Raw genomic sequence first — 17,997 nt, 5'->3', positions numbered from 1 at the left:
AACGTACATTTCGGACAGAAGAAAGCAACGCGCGTAAAGATCTTGTGTGGAACAAGTTTTAAATGAAAACTTAAAAAAAAAAAATGTGCTTGCGCTACAAGTTGTTGAAGAAAAGTGAAAAGCGAAAAATGCGAGTGTGAACGAAAGTTGGGAGTTGCATTAACATTTGGAATTCGCAAATTGTATGGTTTATGAGTTTTTGTGTCTTTGTTTTAAAAGAAAAGGAACCAAACGAAACTTAATTATTTAATGAGTCGAGTGACCGTGTTTTCGTGTGAAATTTGAAGTGTTTTTGAAAAACGTAAAAATTTAAGGCCTGTTTTCGAACGTGTGCTGTTTGGTTTGCTTGCGATTGAAGTTACAATTTTTGATTTTCTGACGATGAAATGATGAATACTTGATTTTTCAATCAACATTTTCAATGAAACAGATTTTGAAATAAAAACGAAGCACGCTAAATAAACGAAACGAACGTAATAGTATAAAATTGAAGATACAAACTTAAATTTATAATATTTATAAAGCGAATAAATTAAAACGAAATCACAAGACACAAATACAAAATAATAAAATAACAATTTAAGCAATTTTAAACGTAATTAAAAAAAAAAAACCAATAATTATTATTTAGATAAAATATTTGGTGAAAATATAACATGAAATATTTATTAAGTGAAAACGTGCCAGAAATATAAACGAAATAAAAAAACTTTTTCAAATCAAAATTAATTTTTTCGAAAAATTGCACAAAAATTTAAAATTTCACGAACGACACTAAACTCAGCACAACTTCAAACTATTCTCTCTCCTGGCGAGTAATTTTTAAAGTGCGTGTGATAAAGAATGCCGCAAGAAAAACATACGTAAAACATTTTAAATCATAAACAACTGTTTTATTGATTTTGAAACTCCAAAATCGTGTGAAATCAGTGGCCGTTAGGAAAATGATACATTTTGAAAATTCAAATGCAATAATCATTCCATTAAGAACGAAAAGTTACTATTACGATTATTATTTCGCGAAGGTTGGCAACCATTACAATTATTATGGTTATTCGGATCGCTAAAAGAAGAAGTACATAAGTGTGAAGCGGAAGTGAGAAGCTAGTAAGAATTGTTAAATGAAGAAACGGCGGTAGAAAAGCAAACAAAATAAATAATTAAACCTGCAGACAAACTAAAAATTAAATAAAATTATAAAAAAAAAAAATTTTTGAAAATATCTAACTTAAAGATTTGCAGTCAAATGCAAGCGTCTAAATAACTTTTAAAAAGCACTATTGAAAAAGTGTAAAACAAATTAAAAAAATTTTAATTTAACAAAATAAAAAAAAATAACAATAATTTAAAAGAATTAAAAAAATAAAAAATTAGAAAAAAATCAAATTCTCAAAGCAAATTCCTTGTTTCACTAAGCAAAGTGCCGTTAGTGTTTTGAATTTAATTTGCATATTGTTGTTGTTTTCTGTTTGAACAACTGTTCTGCATTTTGTTATTTTGAAAGTTCGCGTTCGCAACAAATGCAGTCAGTGCGGCCATTGAGCCGGCTGTGATCCGTCGTTGACGTCGTCGGTTCGACTGTGGCTGCGTTTTCGTGTGGGCCTTCGTGGCGATCATGCGGGTCATTGCTGATACGGATGAACCACCAGCGAAATGTTGCAGATATTGTGAGGGTGAGCTGTTTGTTTGGGTTTTGTGTATGAAAAACAAAAATCTCACTAACGGTTAATTATGTGTAAAGTGTGGCACACTGAAGTGGTTGCAATATACAAGCAAGAAGAGAAATGAGAACTGTGGCAATTTTGATATAATTGAAAGACTGTTAGGAGCCGAGTTTATTCTTATTCGATTTTGGTATATGTGGTGATGGATACTGAATATCATGTGATTTTGAAAAGCATATTTTTAAGTTTTCTCCGTGAAAAAGTTGGTAAAAAAGTAATTTGTTAATTCAATTTTGCTTGTTTACATACCCATTGAGCCAGAAATGACCCTCATTGCTAAAGAAAATTTAGCTGGAAAATGTCGGATCTTTTTGGAACTTTTCAAGAACCCATAGAGCGAAGCGATGTCGCTTGAGAAGAAATAGCAGCTTCAGTTCTTGCACAAGCTGTAGTCGTTTCTTATGTCATTTCGAGTTACTGCGCACGGCGCCGAATCGACTTTCCCCGTTCTTGGTGTAAACCTCAGCTACGGTTGTACATTTTCTTCACTGCATGCTGGACGTCATCTTTTCGGTCGAATATTATCCAATAATGAATTTTCGTAATGAAATCGAACGATTTGTAAACGTTCTTCAGGCGTAAGTCTTTCCATGATAAAATGCCAAAAAGCACTAAACAAAAGTAATATAACAGCTTGACACGACACGTGATCTGCAAAAACACAAAAGTTCTATTTCAAAAAGTAGCTCTACTTAGATCACTCTATGTAATGATTTTCTGTTAAGGTTAAGTTAAGGGATTTTTCAATTTAGATGACCCTGCAAGGATTTATAATACGGCCGCATCTTTTTTCTGAGGAGTCACGTTAAATGGCGTCGCAATGGCCGAGTTTAAGATATTTTTTCCCAAAAATTTCAGAATTTCTTTGCAAAGTAAAAACTGTAAAAGAGTGTAATAATAAAAAATTGAGATACAGTATTTAATATTTTTTTTTTAAATTCAAATAAAATATTTAATTTTTTATATGAGAAAAAAATTGTTGAAAAAAGTTAATAAAATAAATATTTTCGGTTCAGGTAGAATAATTTAATGAAATTATCCCAAATTTGCTAATAAAAACTTTTATAGACTACTACTGTGTATAAAGCCGAAGTTTGGAAGATAGTTTTATTATTTTATAATAAAATAATATCATTAACGATCTTTTATTGCTTAGCTGAGTTTTTTCTTAAAGTAGGTCAAGAGGTCATCTTACCTATACATATGTAAATATATTTGACCCGGTGTAGACCAGAGAGCGTTCAAATGTGGATATATCTAAAATACTAGTTGAAAATCTTCTAAGATATTCTCTATTATTTATACACACATATTACATATATACGAGTACATATATATTCCAATTGAATGGTGAAAATGTAATATTGAACAACACGCACTTAAATTGCGGCAAAATTTAATGTTTCCACATTGAAAGTTTTAAAATAAAAATAACAAAAAAAAGCAGGCAAGAAAATTTCTCGCACACGACGTGTAAATGCGAGTATCGTCCATTTGTATTAATGGTTTTGAACTAGAAAACAACTCAAGTTCATTAACCTGGATGTGTTGCAAGTTTTGGATTTTCAAAAATGTTTTTGTTGCTTTTGCTTTCTCATTATCCATGCGAGCGTGTATCTGTGCTTTGTACATTCAATTAAAGTTGTATTTGTGCGCATTTACCTTTGCTCCAAGTGCCGCTACTTCTTTTCTGCGTCGCCTGCAGCCTTGCCTCCCCCTCCCCATGCTGCCACTGGCAATGTAAACTAAACATAAACTGTAATCAGCGCATAATAAGATCAGTTTAATGAGTTAATTGAAAGATTTATGCGCTTACATGCACACATACTTATCTGACTATGTTTTTGTGTGTGTGTTGAAGCAGGCCTAGTGTACCATATTCATAGGCACTCTCTCATACCAGGTACGCACCCCTCTCGGTTTCGCAGCAGTTTAAATAGCTTTCACTTTAATTAAGTGTTTTGATAAAAAAAAGTGTCTACGGCGATGGTGTTAGTGTGCTAACGGTAAATAAACTCAATAAGATACTATTCTTCTCGCTTAGCCAAGTTTTAGTATTTTGAGTTGGAAGAAATATGTACTCGACCGCTTAAAAAATGTTTTCGAGCCTGCAAATAGTAAATAGCTGATACCCGAAAATCGACTGTCGACTCATCTAAATATATTCAAACCTCCCAGCACTCCCCTTTTTGAGCCGAAACCCCAGGCTCAGCACGTATTGGCTAATGCATCGGGCATAAGGTTGCTCACGTTAATACGTTAAACAACATGCCTATATTCCGAATTCTCCATCGACTTTCCTAGCTGTGTGACTATCTCAAGTTAGCTTGCTTCTCTCTTCAGTTTTGTAGGCAATCGTGTTTTGATCTTACGAAGTCTGCATGAGGGCGGTAGCTTCCTGTTTATAGAAAACTTTGTCGACTATTTTCAGAATAGTTTTAAGTGCACAGTAGACCTTAGGTCGAGCTGCAATCCCCATTTATTTATCCGTCTTCAGATTTGAACCATCCATTGTTTTTCTTGTCCTCTTCTCTTTATCGAAGAAGTGGAAATGCATGATTTTAGAAACGAATCTGAGACTATGTCTATAGTTACATTGACCATATTCCGAACTGCCCTAATTGGGTTCCTACAGGTTGGGTTCGGTTCGATGGCTGATCTAGAGAGATCGCTTTGTGTAGTCATATAAAAGAACTTATAAATTAGCAAAATTAGTAGCCAATTTTTTTTCCCGAAAGTGCAGTGGGATGTCTGAAGGTATATGCATCCAAGTGTTTAAGGTTGTAGTAGTCTGGGGAGTTATAAGGAGTTTCCTAGAGTGCCTCGGATTCCTCTCTCTAGGAGTTGTTGAACTTTAAACGCGTTTTTCTCAAAACATAATTTTTCTGGTCGGCCCGGGTCGTAACTAGTTTTCTACTGAACCGATTGCTTTCAAATTTAAAAAGGGTGTGCTAAAAACTTATAGTTAACGAGATTTTTTTTACATCCCTAACTTTTTATTTTACAACCCTTTCTTTGATAAAATAAAATAACTTTTTTTTCAAAGTCCTCCATTTTGTTATTTACCCTTGAAATTTAACTCCAGTAGTTCCGACCAGAATGACATGTCTATAGATTAAGAATAATCAAGAATTTTTGATTTCAGATACCATCAAGAGCCAAAATCACCCGGACCACGGGTATTTTTTTGAAATTCCAACTTCGAGTGACAATAATAATAGTAATAAAGTATTAATTTTTTCAAATACATTTTTTTTATTTTCAATATCTAAATAAAAACACTCTAAATATTCAAGATAAATTATTTTTATTTTCCTATAAAAAACCACCCTCCAAAGAAGTCCTGAAACTAAAAATTCAAACGCGGGACAGTCAAAAAGTAAGTATGGAGTTGTTTCCACCTCATCTTCTTCCATACAGCATGGACTCCGATGGGGTAATGGCCTATTCAAAGTTCCGCAACTAGGGAGAGGCTAGGTTTACTGAGGGTAAAGAGAGGCAAAAGAGAGAAAGTCCGCTTGAAAAAACAAGTACAAGGTCTTATTGTAAGTATATGTCATATTGTCATCTCATCGTCTAAAAGCAGTTCGAGAGGCTTGGCTTTCACAATAAAGCTATATATGGTATCTCTTCTACCAAAAATTAAATATTTACCACGACAGTTATTTGTGCAAGTGAACTTTTGCTCGGAGCTCTTCATTTTAGTTCGAAAAAACTAGCCGTAGATCAAACCAACATATTTTCCCTAACTTTGAATACAAATGGAAACCTCGAAAAATTTAATTCAAGTTCTCTCTCTCTCTCATCTGTCTCTTACTGTTCCACACATGTTAAATTCGAATGTTTAACCGACTTGAGTCTGTTACATGACTAGTAGGACTGTTTGCAAAAACTGTTTCTAGAAAAATTCTGTCAAGAGTAGGGTTCCGAATTTTATAATTCAAAAATTTTAGTGTACAAATGGTTCGAAAGGGCTTTGATGGACCCGGACTCAAAAATGAACGATGGGAGAGTCAACGCCCACTTTTAGGTGAAAACCCATAGTATCTCGAGACCCGTCCAACCGATTTGAACCAAATTTGGTGTCTGACATTTCTTATGGCCAAATTATCCAAATCCAAAAAAAACTGTTCAAGCCTCTAGGTACCGAATACGTGGACCCCAGTATCGATAGTTGAATTTTGACCGAAAATATGAATGTATGCGATATACTTTTGAAATACATTTCAAATTCAAAGATATTCCTTTCCTGACCATGGTAACTCTGTGTATCAAAAATGGGTTGAATGAGGTCAATACTACCCTAAGCCTTCATATTTTATTATTCAATTCCGAATTCGGTATTGAAATTTTGTTGTCATCCTGGTATTTGGGATTACGGAAAAAAATTAATACAAAGTTAAATCAATTATTTTTTTCAACGCATTATTTGCAACCCTGTCCAAAATATACCAGAGGCGTTCTGTAGTGCCTCATTTATAAGAAGTTGCCAAGTGGATTTCCACACTTTTTTGGTAAGATTTAAATATTGAAGGATATTTCCAATATTTCTGAATAAAATTTTATTAATTGACACACTTATTTATATGATTAAAATGTGACTAAAATCTTCCATGTATTTATAGAGATTGAGGACAAAGCGTTAGCTTGTTGCGCCTCGCGTATTAATGACTTTTTCTCTTAAATTCCATTAATTACACAAGAATGTATAAAAATAAACAATATTTTAATATCACAATCGGCAAATACTAGTTTATATATATGTAAGTGTGTATGGTATGTATGTATAGTATGTATCTATGTGCATTCTATTTTGTAAACAAATTTTTACGATTTCAATAAAAATGTTGCCGCCTTTGCTAAAGAGCAGATATTCACATTTTATTGAAATTTCGTTGATGACCGAGCAGCTGTCCAATGATTAATAATAAAAAATAAATAAGAAGCAAAAAAGAGCGCAACAAAACAAATAAATAGAAGCTATGAAATTCTGTGAATTTTTAAAATCTGCCAACGAGCTTCGTAACTATGATGGAAGCAATCTAAAACTGAAATATAATTTACCTGTCCAAATACATACAGTTGTGTTCAAAATAATAGGAGTGCATCACAATATAAAATACAACGTTATGTTTTTCCAACAAAAACAAGAATTTTGTTAATTTATTTTTTTGTCCACGAATTGTTCATTTTATGCAGTMTTTTCAAGCACTTCTAAATTTTTAGTAATACGCAGTAAATGGAAAAAAAATAAATTATTTACATAAAAACCTCAAAAATTCGGTGTTCAAAATAATAGGAGTGCATCACAGAATTCAATATAACTAATAATAAATTAAAAAATTGGAAATAACGACTAGTATATAAGTTAGTTTGGTTAATATTTAGTCGAGTAACCGCCATTTTTTATTACTCCTTGGCGAATTTGGAGCCGTGCTCTAATGACATATGTTTCTTTATCAACTATGGAAATGGCGGACTCCGCGCAAATAAATTATACGAACTGTTACGTCAATAAAAGACGTAAAAAAAAGATCTAGACGATTTCTTATTCCTTTAGACGACGCTTTCGGAACTTTTTTATACGGCTGGAGTATGCGTTGATCGATTTCTTTAGTAGTTTTGCATTTTCATCCACGTGTTTCGGCTTTATTTTTGTAAAACAGGGAATTTGATACCATTTGAGCAGAGCACTCGAGTATTTCTTTAATTTTCTTTATAAGTTTTCCCGTTTTTTCTAAGATTTTTAATTATTTCACGCGTTTTGTTGCTGCGATGTTTTCCACTACTCATTAATTTTTTTTGTACTTACTTTTTAGTTTTTTACAGATTTTGTTTAAATAAAAGTGTATTATACCCCTTGGTAGCTCACACTCCTATTTTTTTGAACAGCGCGATTCAGTGACCAACACAGATTTGAACTCATAACATTGGAAATAATGTAAACAGCTGAAGTTTACGCTTCGTGTTTTACTCGAGGAATACCGTTAGAAATATTTGTAAAAAAGTGCTTGACGCTCATGTTCTGACACGATAATTTTTTTGGGTTAAATATTTTTCTCAGGGGTACTCCTATTGTTTTGAACACAGCTGTACATACGTACATATCTACACTCAGTTTGGCATTGCTGTCCGTTTTGGCCAAAACAACTTGTTTACATAGTGAGTTGTGAACAGAACATGCAATGGAAACCTTGAGCACGCTGTAACTATTCGCCTTGTTGTTATTTATTGTTAAGATTACTTGATTGAGAATGGTGAAAACAAACGCAGCCGTGACCGTTAGCAACGATAATGTCACATTTTGACTTTGAGGCAGACTCTATTTGAAATTACAATATTCGGTGACATTGGAAGAACTCATTGCATTCTGGGTGAGTAAGAAAAGGTTACAAAGTGTTAAAAGTGTTTGGCATGATATATGTAGTTATAACGGGTGATCCAATTATAAGTTTCCTACTTTTTTTAAAGAAAAAAAAAAAACACGGAAACCTTCAAATTTAATGGGGAATGATTATTATCACTCGAAAAACACTCTTTGGCATCTATTTTTTTTGGAGATTATCTCTTTCAAATGTTGAGCGCGGCTACGTCTCAGATGGCACATCCGATGAGTCCAATTTTCGACAAACTCATTCTAGCATTTCGACTGGTTACTGGCGAATGAAACGCGTTATGTTTTGCTCCAAGGCTTGAATCGAAGCGGGATGGTGCCCATAGACTTTAGACTTTGCATATCCCCACACGATCTTGGTGACCAATCTACCGGCCCAAAACGTGAACTTATGTATCTGTTCACCAAAGTGTTCTTTCAATAAATCCATTGACTCATGCGATGTGTGGGAAGTGGTGCCGTCTTGTGGAAACCAAATGTCACCGAGATCACAAGCTTCAATTTCAATCATCAAATTGTCGGTTGCCTTGGCGCCATAATGGTCACCATTGACGGTTACGTTCTCATCGGCATCATTTTTAAAGAAATATAGACCGATGATTCCACCGACGCACAAACCATATTAAACCGCTTTTTTTTTCTGGATGATTTGCTAGCTCTTGAATCTTTTCAAGTCGCTCTTCGTCCCAAATGCGGCATTTTGGCTTGTTTACATACCTTTTGAGGCCCAAGTGGGCTTAATTGCTGAACAAAATTTGGCTCGAAAACGTCCGATCTTCTTGAAACTTTTCAAGAATTCATAGAACGAAGCGATGTCGCATGGGAAGTTCGAGTGGTTTCAGTTCTTGTACAAGCTGTATTTTGTAGGCGAACGCTTGTTGCGAATAGTACGCTCAGAAGCCGATTATGTTGACCATAAGTTGAGCGAAGCGCGCGAAACACATTCTTTAGAGAAGGTGAATTTTCATAATAAAGTTGAACGATTTGTAAATGCTGTTCAGACATAAGTCTTTCCATGATGAAATGTTAAACAATACAGAACAAAAATAACATGACAGGTTGACACCACTTACGGTGTGCGTGATCACTCGTTATAGTTGAAAACATGAAAGATTTCTGAACATTTGCTAGTTCCTAGTTTGTACGGGAGACTGTGAATCTACTACAGCAAATTACAAAGCAGATGAACTCCCTATGCAGGTCACCTTTCGCCCAATTTCATCCGATTGGAAGCGAGTCGGATTTTTTCCGATTGTCCTTTTGCGTTTTGACTTTAAGCCTCCAGTGAGGTCAGTAAGCGCTGGTCAACAACCAGAATTTGTACGACTGCGAAGTGCGTGTGGCCTTCGTCAGTCTGGAAAAACGTAGAAAAGAAGAGTGCATACTTAGTAATCGAAGGACCCAAAAATAGTTACGCTGAAATTCTGCGTAGAATTCAATACGAATATAATGTCCAAATAACCAAGAGAACATTTGCCGGTTTTTGGTCAAACCTGGACTTGATGGGTAGCACGTAGGAAATCGCTTCTGACCAAAATTCAGAGGAAACAACGCGTAGACTTTGCCAACACTTATCGGTCTTGGACAACAAATCAATAGAAGTAAATTGTTTGGAGCGATGTAACTAAAATTAATCGCCTAGGTACTGATGGTCGAAGGTACATATGTTCGCCTTTCAATCAGTGAAATATTTGATTCTCGGTAAGTTTCACTCCTAGTGAAGCATGGTGGAGTATCAATCATGCCATGAGCTGAGGAGAATTTGCCTGTTATATGGCGATTCCAACAAAGTAACGATCCAAAGCACACGGCAAAGTTGACACCACGGTTTTTACCGGGATTGCTTAAGCACCCAGTTGCCGGAAATGTGGATCAAAGGGCCTTGACCCATAACCTTCTAGCAGCTAAACCTTCCCCAGCGCTGCTCGCACCTTTCAGACCCAGTTGAGGAAGCCCTCAAGTGCGCTGCCCGGCCAGCTGTTCATACATACTAACATATATTTGTATGTATGCAGGTTTTACATATAGTACGATGGTAGCCCGTGTGGGCGTGTTGCTATCAAATTAATGCGCACACACAATTGCTGGCGACACGACGGCATTCACAGTGCCTGCGCGCACATTACATGGCAGATTACTTAACTAATCGTAAGCGAAGTAAACAAATGCACACACACGCACAGACATGAATAAATGTTTTTAGATCGCAACAAAGTAAAAGTTGAGCACCGAAAATCTTTCAAAAAACCTTGACTTGATTTCGCTAATTTCGGCTAAGAATGAGTAGAGCAACCAATAAAGCATTTAAATTATAAAAATAACAACAAGAATGCATAAAAATGCCAGAAAATGTATGCAAGCTGCGCCAGTGCAAACAAACACCAATGTACACTAACAAAAACAACAAAAAAACAGTTGTCTGCATATTTGTTGCACACTTGTCGGTCCAAGCAGCGTCCTCTATATGTATATATATGTATATGTATGTATGTTAGACAGCCAACGCCAGCACGCTGCACTGTGATAAACGCGACAGATAAACAACACAGGCGAAATCCTCGCTAATCGCTTGCAATTAATTGCCGCAAACAAAGTGATTAAATTTGAAATTTATCATATTTATTATTAGGCGCAACACAAACTTTTATTATTTAACTAAAACACTCACACTAAAATGTGTAAAATAATGATTTTCCACATTGAAGTCTTGGGTCCGACGAATTTAGCCGCCACCCACACCTTGATTATTTGCGCCATGACAGCACAGTGTCGCAGCTTGGCTCGCAGCGAAAAGGAAAAAAGAAAGAGGAGAGCGGAAAAATTGTCTTGCTTGCTACATACAAATGCTCGGCCTGCGGCACTACAATAACAAAAGCGCATCATTGTAAAGCGGTGACTGATGCCAAGGGGAAGTGGTTCGAGCACAACAACACAAATGCACAGCGCCGCCACAAGACATACGTACGTATAGAAGGTGTGCGTGAAATTCTGTGACATATTTTAAAGTTTTATGGTCGTTACATGCCATAAATTCTTCAGTTAGCACATTTTCGTCGCATTCGCTCGGTATTGGTTTAGAACGTGCGCTTCTTCCACCTCAGCTGACGCTCTGCATCTTTACACCTTACTGCCGCCCTTTTTCGATTTCTTTAATTTTCGCTTTGCTCCTGCACGGCAATTTGTTTGTCAACGAAACAGCGAAACATCCGAGCAACACGACTTTACTGGAATTTCTATTTTGGTGCGCGTTGGAGGAAGCTGTCGCGCATTATTGATGATCTGCCTTAGTGGGTCATTAAAAGGCGCTTTGAATATACTTTAATGGTGGAACATTTTTGTTTTTACAATTATTTTTAGATGCTTAATTCAATTAGAGGTTTAAAGAAAACTATTGCTTGGTTTTACTGTTGTGTATTCAACCTAACTAAAATTTTGCAGTGGTCAATTTTTTATTATTCAAATTTCCTAAATTATAAATTTATGCTCTTAATCGGAGGGTTTTAAAAATTTCAGCCTAATCTTTAGTTTGGCACCTTTACATATTGACTAAATTAAGAGGAAATTTGCTAATTGAGTAAATGAACAGAAAATTTTGCTGATATACAAAATTTGTATGTCAACCGATTAATATCAAGAAATAATTTGCTAATTGACTAAATTAAGAAAATAGTTCATAATTGACTAAATTAAGAGGAAATTTGCTAATTGAGTAAATGAACAGAAAATTTTGCTAATATACTAAATTTTTTATGACTAAATTAAGAAATAATTTGCTAATTGACTAAATTAAAAAACAGTTTATAATTGACTCAATTACAAAGAAATTTGCTAATTGAGCAAATGAACAGAAAATTTGCCGATAGACTAAATTAAGAAAACAGTTTATAATTGACTCAATTACAAAGAAATTTGCTAATTGAGCAAATGAACAGACAATTTGCTGATAGACTAAATTTGACTAAATTAAGAAATAATTTGGCAATTGACTAAATCTGATCTCAATCTCAAGGCACACAACCAATTTGACAGCCTGGACAACAACCGGTAAGAATGCAAACAATTTGGTAATTGACTCAATTACAGAATTGCTTGCACAGCATAGGCAAATGTAAATACCGGATTCTTCAAAAGAGATGATATGATTTCTCAGCGTCGTTTCGGCTATTTTTAATACGTCATGATGTATAATTGTTTTTCATTGTATTCAGTAATGTTAACAATTTCATCATGGAAAGAAACGCTAAAAGTTAAAGTTACAATTTTTTTTCCCGAAAAATGCGCGTTTTCGTCAAGTCACACTAGTTCCCTGTGGGTGTTTCTTTGACAGTAATACATATGCTATATATCAAATCATTGTTTTGCTATTGCAAATGAGGGAAGAAATGTAAATTTAATATTATGTCTATGGAACATTACATGATCAACTCACTTATACTTTCTTCTTTTCCATTTCTTTGCAGGTGAGTTTATTTTCGATATAGCGAGGCTTGTTTCCTGGAAAATCGTAAATATTTACTTAAGTTATATATACTTGTATATTAAGTTGCTTAAAACAAATTGGTCCTGTCATACCTTTAAAGCGTTATCCATTTTAAGGTTGCCTACTTTTTTTTTTAGAGAAAAAGCATGTAAACTTAAAATTTAATGCGGACTGTTTATTATCATTCGAAAGAACACTCTTTGGCATTTATTTTTTGAAGATTATCTTCCTCAAATGTTGGCCGCGGCTACGTCTCAGATGGCACATCCGTTGAGTCCAATTTTTGCTCACCAAAGTGAGATCCTTTGATTGATGCCATGTGTGCGAAGAAGAGCCGTCTTGTTGAAACCAAATGTCGCTGAACAAATTTTTGGCTCGAAGACGTCGGACCTTCTTGGAACTTTTACAGAGCCCATAGAGCGAAGCGTGCTGGACGTGATCTATTTGGTCGAAGGTAATCCAATAATCAATGCTGGATCTCAAGACGGGTGATGCTATTGCGAATAATACGCTCAGTAGGCCGATTATGTTGACCATAAATTGAGCGAAGCGCGCGAAATAGATTCTTTATAGAAGGTGAACGTTGTAAACAATATTGAGCAAAAATAACATCACAGCTTGATACTATTCACGCTTATACTTTTTTTGACAGATAAAAGTATATTGTAAAAAGTATATCTACCTGGATCGCCCGTTATGTATAGAACATGATCATTTGTGTTTGAATAATCACTCAAGTAAATTGGAAAAATGCCATTTCGGGAAAAATGCGTTTGAAGATACCTTAATCGGTAGAGCTGATTGAACTGAGCGACTGCACTCTAGAAGGCTGTAAATCAAAAACTATTTGAGATATCGATTTAAAATTTTGGTATATTGATTTTGAAGGTATAATGTAAGGATATATTGTATGAAAAAATCGACTCTAGGTGCGCCGCTTAAAAGGCATTAAAGTACCGCTTGTGCATTGGTGGGTTAAGAAGCAAAGCTACGCTATCGATATGGAAAGTCACTAGCACATGCTTGACTGCACCGGCCCGAAACTAGCGCTGTACTCTGCTTCTTAATTGTTGCTGTTGTTGTTGTGTTTGCAGCATATATGTTTCGTTCCGTTAAATTGTATTCCACGCATAATTACCAAAATATTTGAAGAAAATTTGCAGTCTAGAGCAACATGTGAGCACAAACAAGAAATTAGCCTTTCATAAACAAACAAACAAGCAATTATGAGCGCTTGACTCGCATGTCGTCCGCACGCAGTCACGCAAATACAAACACACACCCGCACACATAAGCATGTAAATATGTGTGTTTGCCTACACTTGTGGTGGCATATGACAACTATGACGGCGGAGAATGGCATAATATTAACAAAATATTGGAAAAAACAAACACAACAACAACACGGCAAAAGTAGTAAAAGCAACAGCAGCAACAACAACAATCAACAAAAGTTATAATGAAGTGCTGTTGTGTCCGCATGTCATCGGTATAGAATGTGCAGTTATGTTTCGATATATACACATACATATACATATGCATGTAGAAATGTACGCTTCATGTCGTGTGGTAGCACAATAATACTTTCATGGTTGCTCCCGATTTTGCGGATGTGCCAACTGTGGCACGATTGGCAGTGGTGGCGTCCAACGAAATGCCAAGCATGAGCAACAGCGCCAGTGGACAGTGTGTGTATGTGTGCCAACAACGGTCTGCTCGTTGCGACCAAATGCTGTTGTTGCCATTGCTGTCCATTGCTYTTGCTTGCTTGTTGTTGTTGTAGCATTACTCTCACTGCTGTTAGCTGCTGTTGCTGCGTCTAGTTTGGGGGCGTTGTTGATAAATTGAAAACATTTGCCCGCAATCTGCCACATGAAGGCTACGTACCGGTCTTCCACAATCACACACACACACACACACACACATACACGCATTCGCTGCTTGTACCTATGTATTTTTTGTATGAAGCAACATTACCTGTTCGCACTGCAATTGCTAGCTGACTAACTGGCTGGGGCAATCTGGTCACATTACTGGCGAAATTGCTATGGCAAAGATGCTATGATTTCACTGCATTTCTCCGGCAACTTCTACTTGCCACAAAAGCGTATGCGTGCGGTGGCAGCAAGTTTGGAGTAAAAAGAAGTTGTTGAAGTTGGTTTTCTACATTGGATATGTACATATGACTATATATGTATAAATATGTACATATAAATATATAATATATATGTTTATACTTAGCTAAACTAGCGTTTGCTGTTAGTTGTGCCACAAGTGTGCTATAAATTGCTAATACTGAACTTTTTTATACAAATAAATCACATGATTGCCTTATTGACGGAGTAAAGTGAATTAGCATTTTCTGGAAATAAATTGAAATCACAACAAGTTAAGAAGATCTAAATAGGGCTGCAGAGGAACATTTTATACGCTCGCAATATGCAAGGATCAAAGCCGTGAAAAATGTTTAAATTGTTACAGCTATATTTTATAGATGTCCGATCTGAAACATTTATTTGAAGATTGTAGCCTCACCTTTGACAATAAGCTGTACCAAATAAAAAAATTTTCCATACAAGAACCGTTTTTTTATCATTTGTTTATTAAACTTAGAAGAGTACAAAAATAGTAAAATTTCAAAAAAAAAATTCAAAAAAAAAAATAAAAAATCAAAAAAAAAATTCAAAAAAAAATTCAAAAAATAAAAATTTAAAAAAAAAATATAAAAAAAATTAAAAAAAATTAAAAAAAAAATTTTTTCAGCGAGTTATGCGTCCTTGAAGAAAAGGGGGGAAAAGAGGCCGTGTCCTCAGCGCCATGATTTTTACCCTTCTCGTCATCTGAAAAATTAACAATGTCAGATTCAAAATTCATAAAATGGCGGCTTTCAATTTTTCAATTTTGTCGATTTTTTGAAAAATATTATAAACTTCAAATTTTTATTTTTTGTTGCTTCTAGTGATAGAGATATATTTAAAGAATATTCATGCCAAATTTGAAATAAATCGACTGATTAGCACTTGAGATATTGTGGCTACCGCATCAAAAAAAAGGAGTTTTGAGAAAAACGCGTTTAAAGTTTTACGTTAAGTTTTGGGCAGCGTAATAGATAGATAGCTCGCTCAACCGGTCTAGTTGCCACGTCACTAAAATGGCTATAACTTTGAAAATAATACGAGTTTTTAGGGAGATCCTTTTAGGGAGATATTTTTGAATATCAAAACTATCGAATTATGAAAAAAAAGTTTCGATTTTTTCACATTTCTAGACTAGAATACCCCCTTAATTTTGATAAGGCCGTTTGTATAGAAGCTCTGTGCTATAGTGATAATATATCGGCGATTCCGATAAATCAGCAATTTTTTACGGAGAAGTGCTTGTGTGAAAAATTTCAAGGCGGTACCTCAAAAACTGTGGGATTAATTTCTGTGCATACAAAAGGGCATAACATAATAGGCCCGACCCGCCACGCTAGGAAGGTAGGTTATAGGGTCTCCGATATTTCTTTCTGGACGTTTCAAGTTGACACGAATATATATATGTTAACTATATATATATTAATACTATACACTGGTATTTAATATCTAAAGGGCTCTTGAATATATGGAATACGTTCCTGGGTCATTCCTGGACATATCTGGAACGTTTAACAATGTCTCTACGGAATATATTCTGAATAGTATTCAGTCAATAGGTGTTGATTCTGCTGAAGAAGCCTTTTGATCTCTAGACGGATAAGAGCAGAATGGAACGACGCTAAAATGACCAAGTCTGTAGAGGTACTCCGCAAGGTGAAGTGCTGTCTCCGCTTCTATGAACATTAGTGGTGAATAAACTGCTAAGGAACTTGGACGGCAAGTCTCTTAAGATAATGGTATACGCGGACGACATTTACGGGTACAATAGCGGGTAGGTGTCTTCAGACCATTAGCAGTATTACGACCACCACTCTCAATATTCCAGAATTAGGCATCGCAAGCGGGTATGGCATTGAACACGGATGAAATGGATCTGCTTCTGTTCACAAGACAGCACAAAATTCCTCTATGGAGATTCCCTTCGAGAAATGGGACACAACTCCCTCTCAAGCAGCGCACCAAGTACCTTGGGGTAGTCTTGTACAGCAAACTGCTGTGGAAGTACAACGTGAAAGAAAGAAGGAAAGAAGCTAGCATTTCTTTATATTGGTGTAGGCAGATGCTCCGGACAATTTGGGACTCTCTCTCATACACTGGTGCTACACTGCTATTGTAAGACCAATTCTGCTCTACAGTGTAGTAGTATGGTGCACAGGCCTACGGAAATCCACTTATAGCCCTCTTCACTGAAAACTGCGCAGCAGAATCGGCGGGACGACTACTGGCTGTAGAAGAATGTAGATATAGAACCTCCAGGTATGGCTCGGTGGGTAATGGTTGGGCAAATAGGTAAGGCATGGAGGACAATGAAATAATGGAAGTGATTGCCAAGAATGGTGTGCTGCTAATACCCGAAAAAGTGATCAACATTAGGAAACTCATGCATTAAGGTCATGGTAACTCACAATTTCAAGGTCATAGCGCATTCGGTCGATTTATTGTCCAATTTTTAATTTTTGAACAAGCCGCTTCAGCTGCTATGGTTCATAATTTTGGCAGAACTCTTTCGAGTTATTTTAGCACCACTCCATTTTGATTATTTGAGATCTTGGAACACCAAGAACTTGCGCTTAGTATGATGCCTGAATGTGTCTATCTCATGGCAGCGGCTTTCTCGAAAGTATACTTAGATATTGTTTCTGAAATTATCTAAATAGATGTGTGGAATGCCGATAAAGAGCAAGGAATCAGATCAAACTCAGTGTACAATTCCATAAACTCGTCTGGGCGTTCCTTAGCTCTCCACTTCATATAATATATACCTGAGCGAAATATGACTTGATCCTGCCGCTAAAGACTATGTTACCATATTTCCCGTTATTAAAAATTCCAGACACACGTTCCTTTCATGCCAACATATGTTTGTAGGATACAATAGAACAATAAAAAGCTCAGCAATAAGGAATGTAATTTCAAAATGTGAATGCAACAATTGTTTCTTCTTCGAAACATGCCTACAAATGGCGCCCCTACTACGCTTTCTGCCTTACTGAACTGCGTCAATGCTTTTGCTGAGTGTTGTTTTTGGTATTTTAAAATTACCTTATAAAGCTGTGCTGTACCCATAGAATACTCATGTTTCATTTTCATTTCGACAACAATAGTTCAAATTCAAGGTCGTCTCTACTCGAATTGACCCAATCAATGCTATGAATTTAAATTGCTGCATTTCACAGCTATCCATCCATCGGCGAGACGTTGTTGTTACCGAAAAATGTGTTTCTGCTGTTGTTGTCATGTTTGTGTTGGCGTTGATAGCCA

At 35.7% G+C, this 17,997-nt stretch overlaps 1 long non-coding RNA gene across 1 annotated transcript in view; it reads left to right on the top strand.

The window, feature by feature from the left end:
• Positions 1-12,733, top strand: part of LOC108978371 — a 28,554-nt gene extending 15,821 nt beyond the window's left edge. Inside the window, exon 2 of the long non-coding RNA XR_001994101.1 lies at positions 12,579-12,733. This is a non-coding gene — a long non-coding RNA (uncharacterized LOC108978371). The remainder of the gene's footprint in view (positions 1-12,578) is intronic.
• Positions 12,734-17,997: the final 5,264 nt, after the last annotated feature.

Source organism: Bactrocera latifrons, unplaced genomic scaffold (assembly GCF_001853355.1).
Source record: "Bactrocera latifrons isolate USDA-ARS-PBARC rearing strain unplaced genomic scaffold, ASM185335v1 scaffold_120, whole genome shotgun sequence".
In the NCBI taxonomy this organism is placed as follows: Eukaryota; Metazoa; Arthropoda; class Insecta; order Diptera; family Tephritidae; genus Bactrocera; species Bactrocera latifrons.
This window is presented reverse-complemented; position numbering and strand designations above follow the sequence as displayed.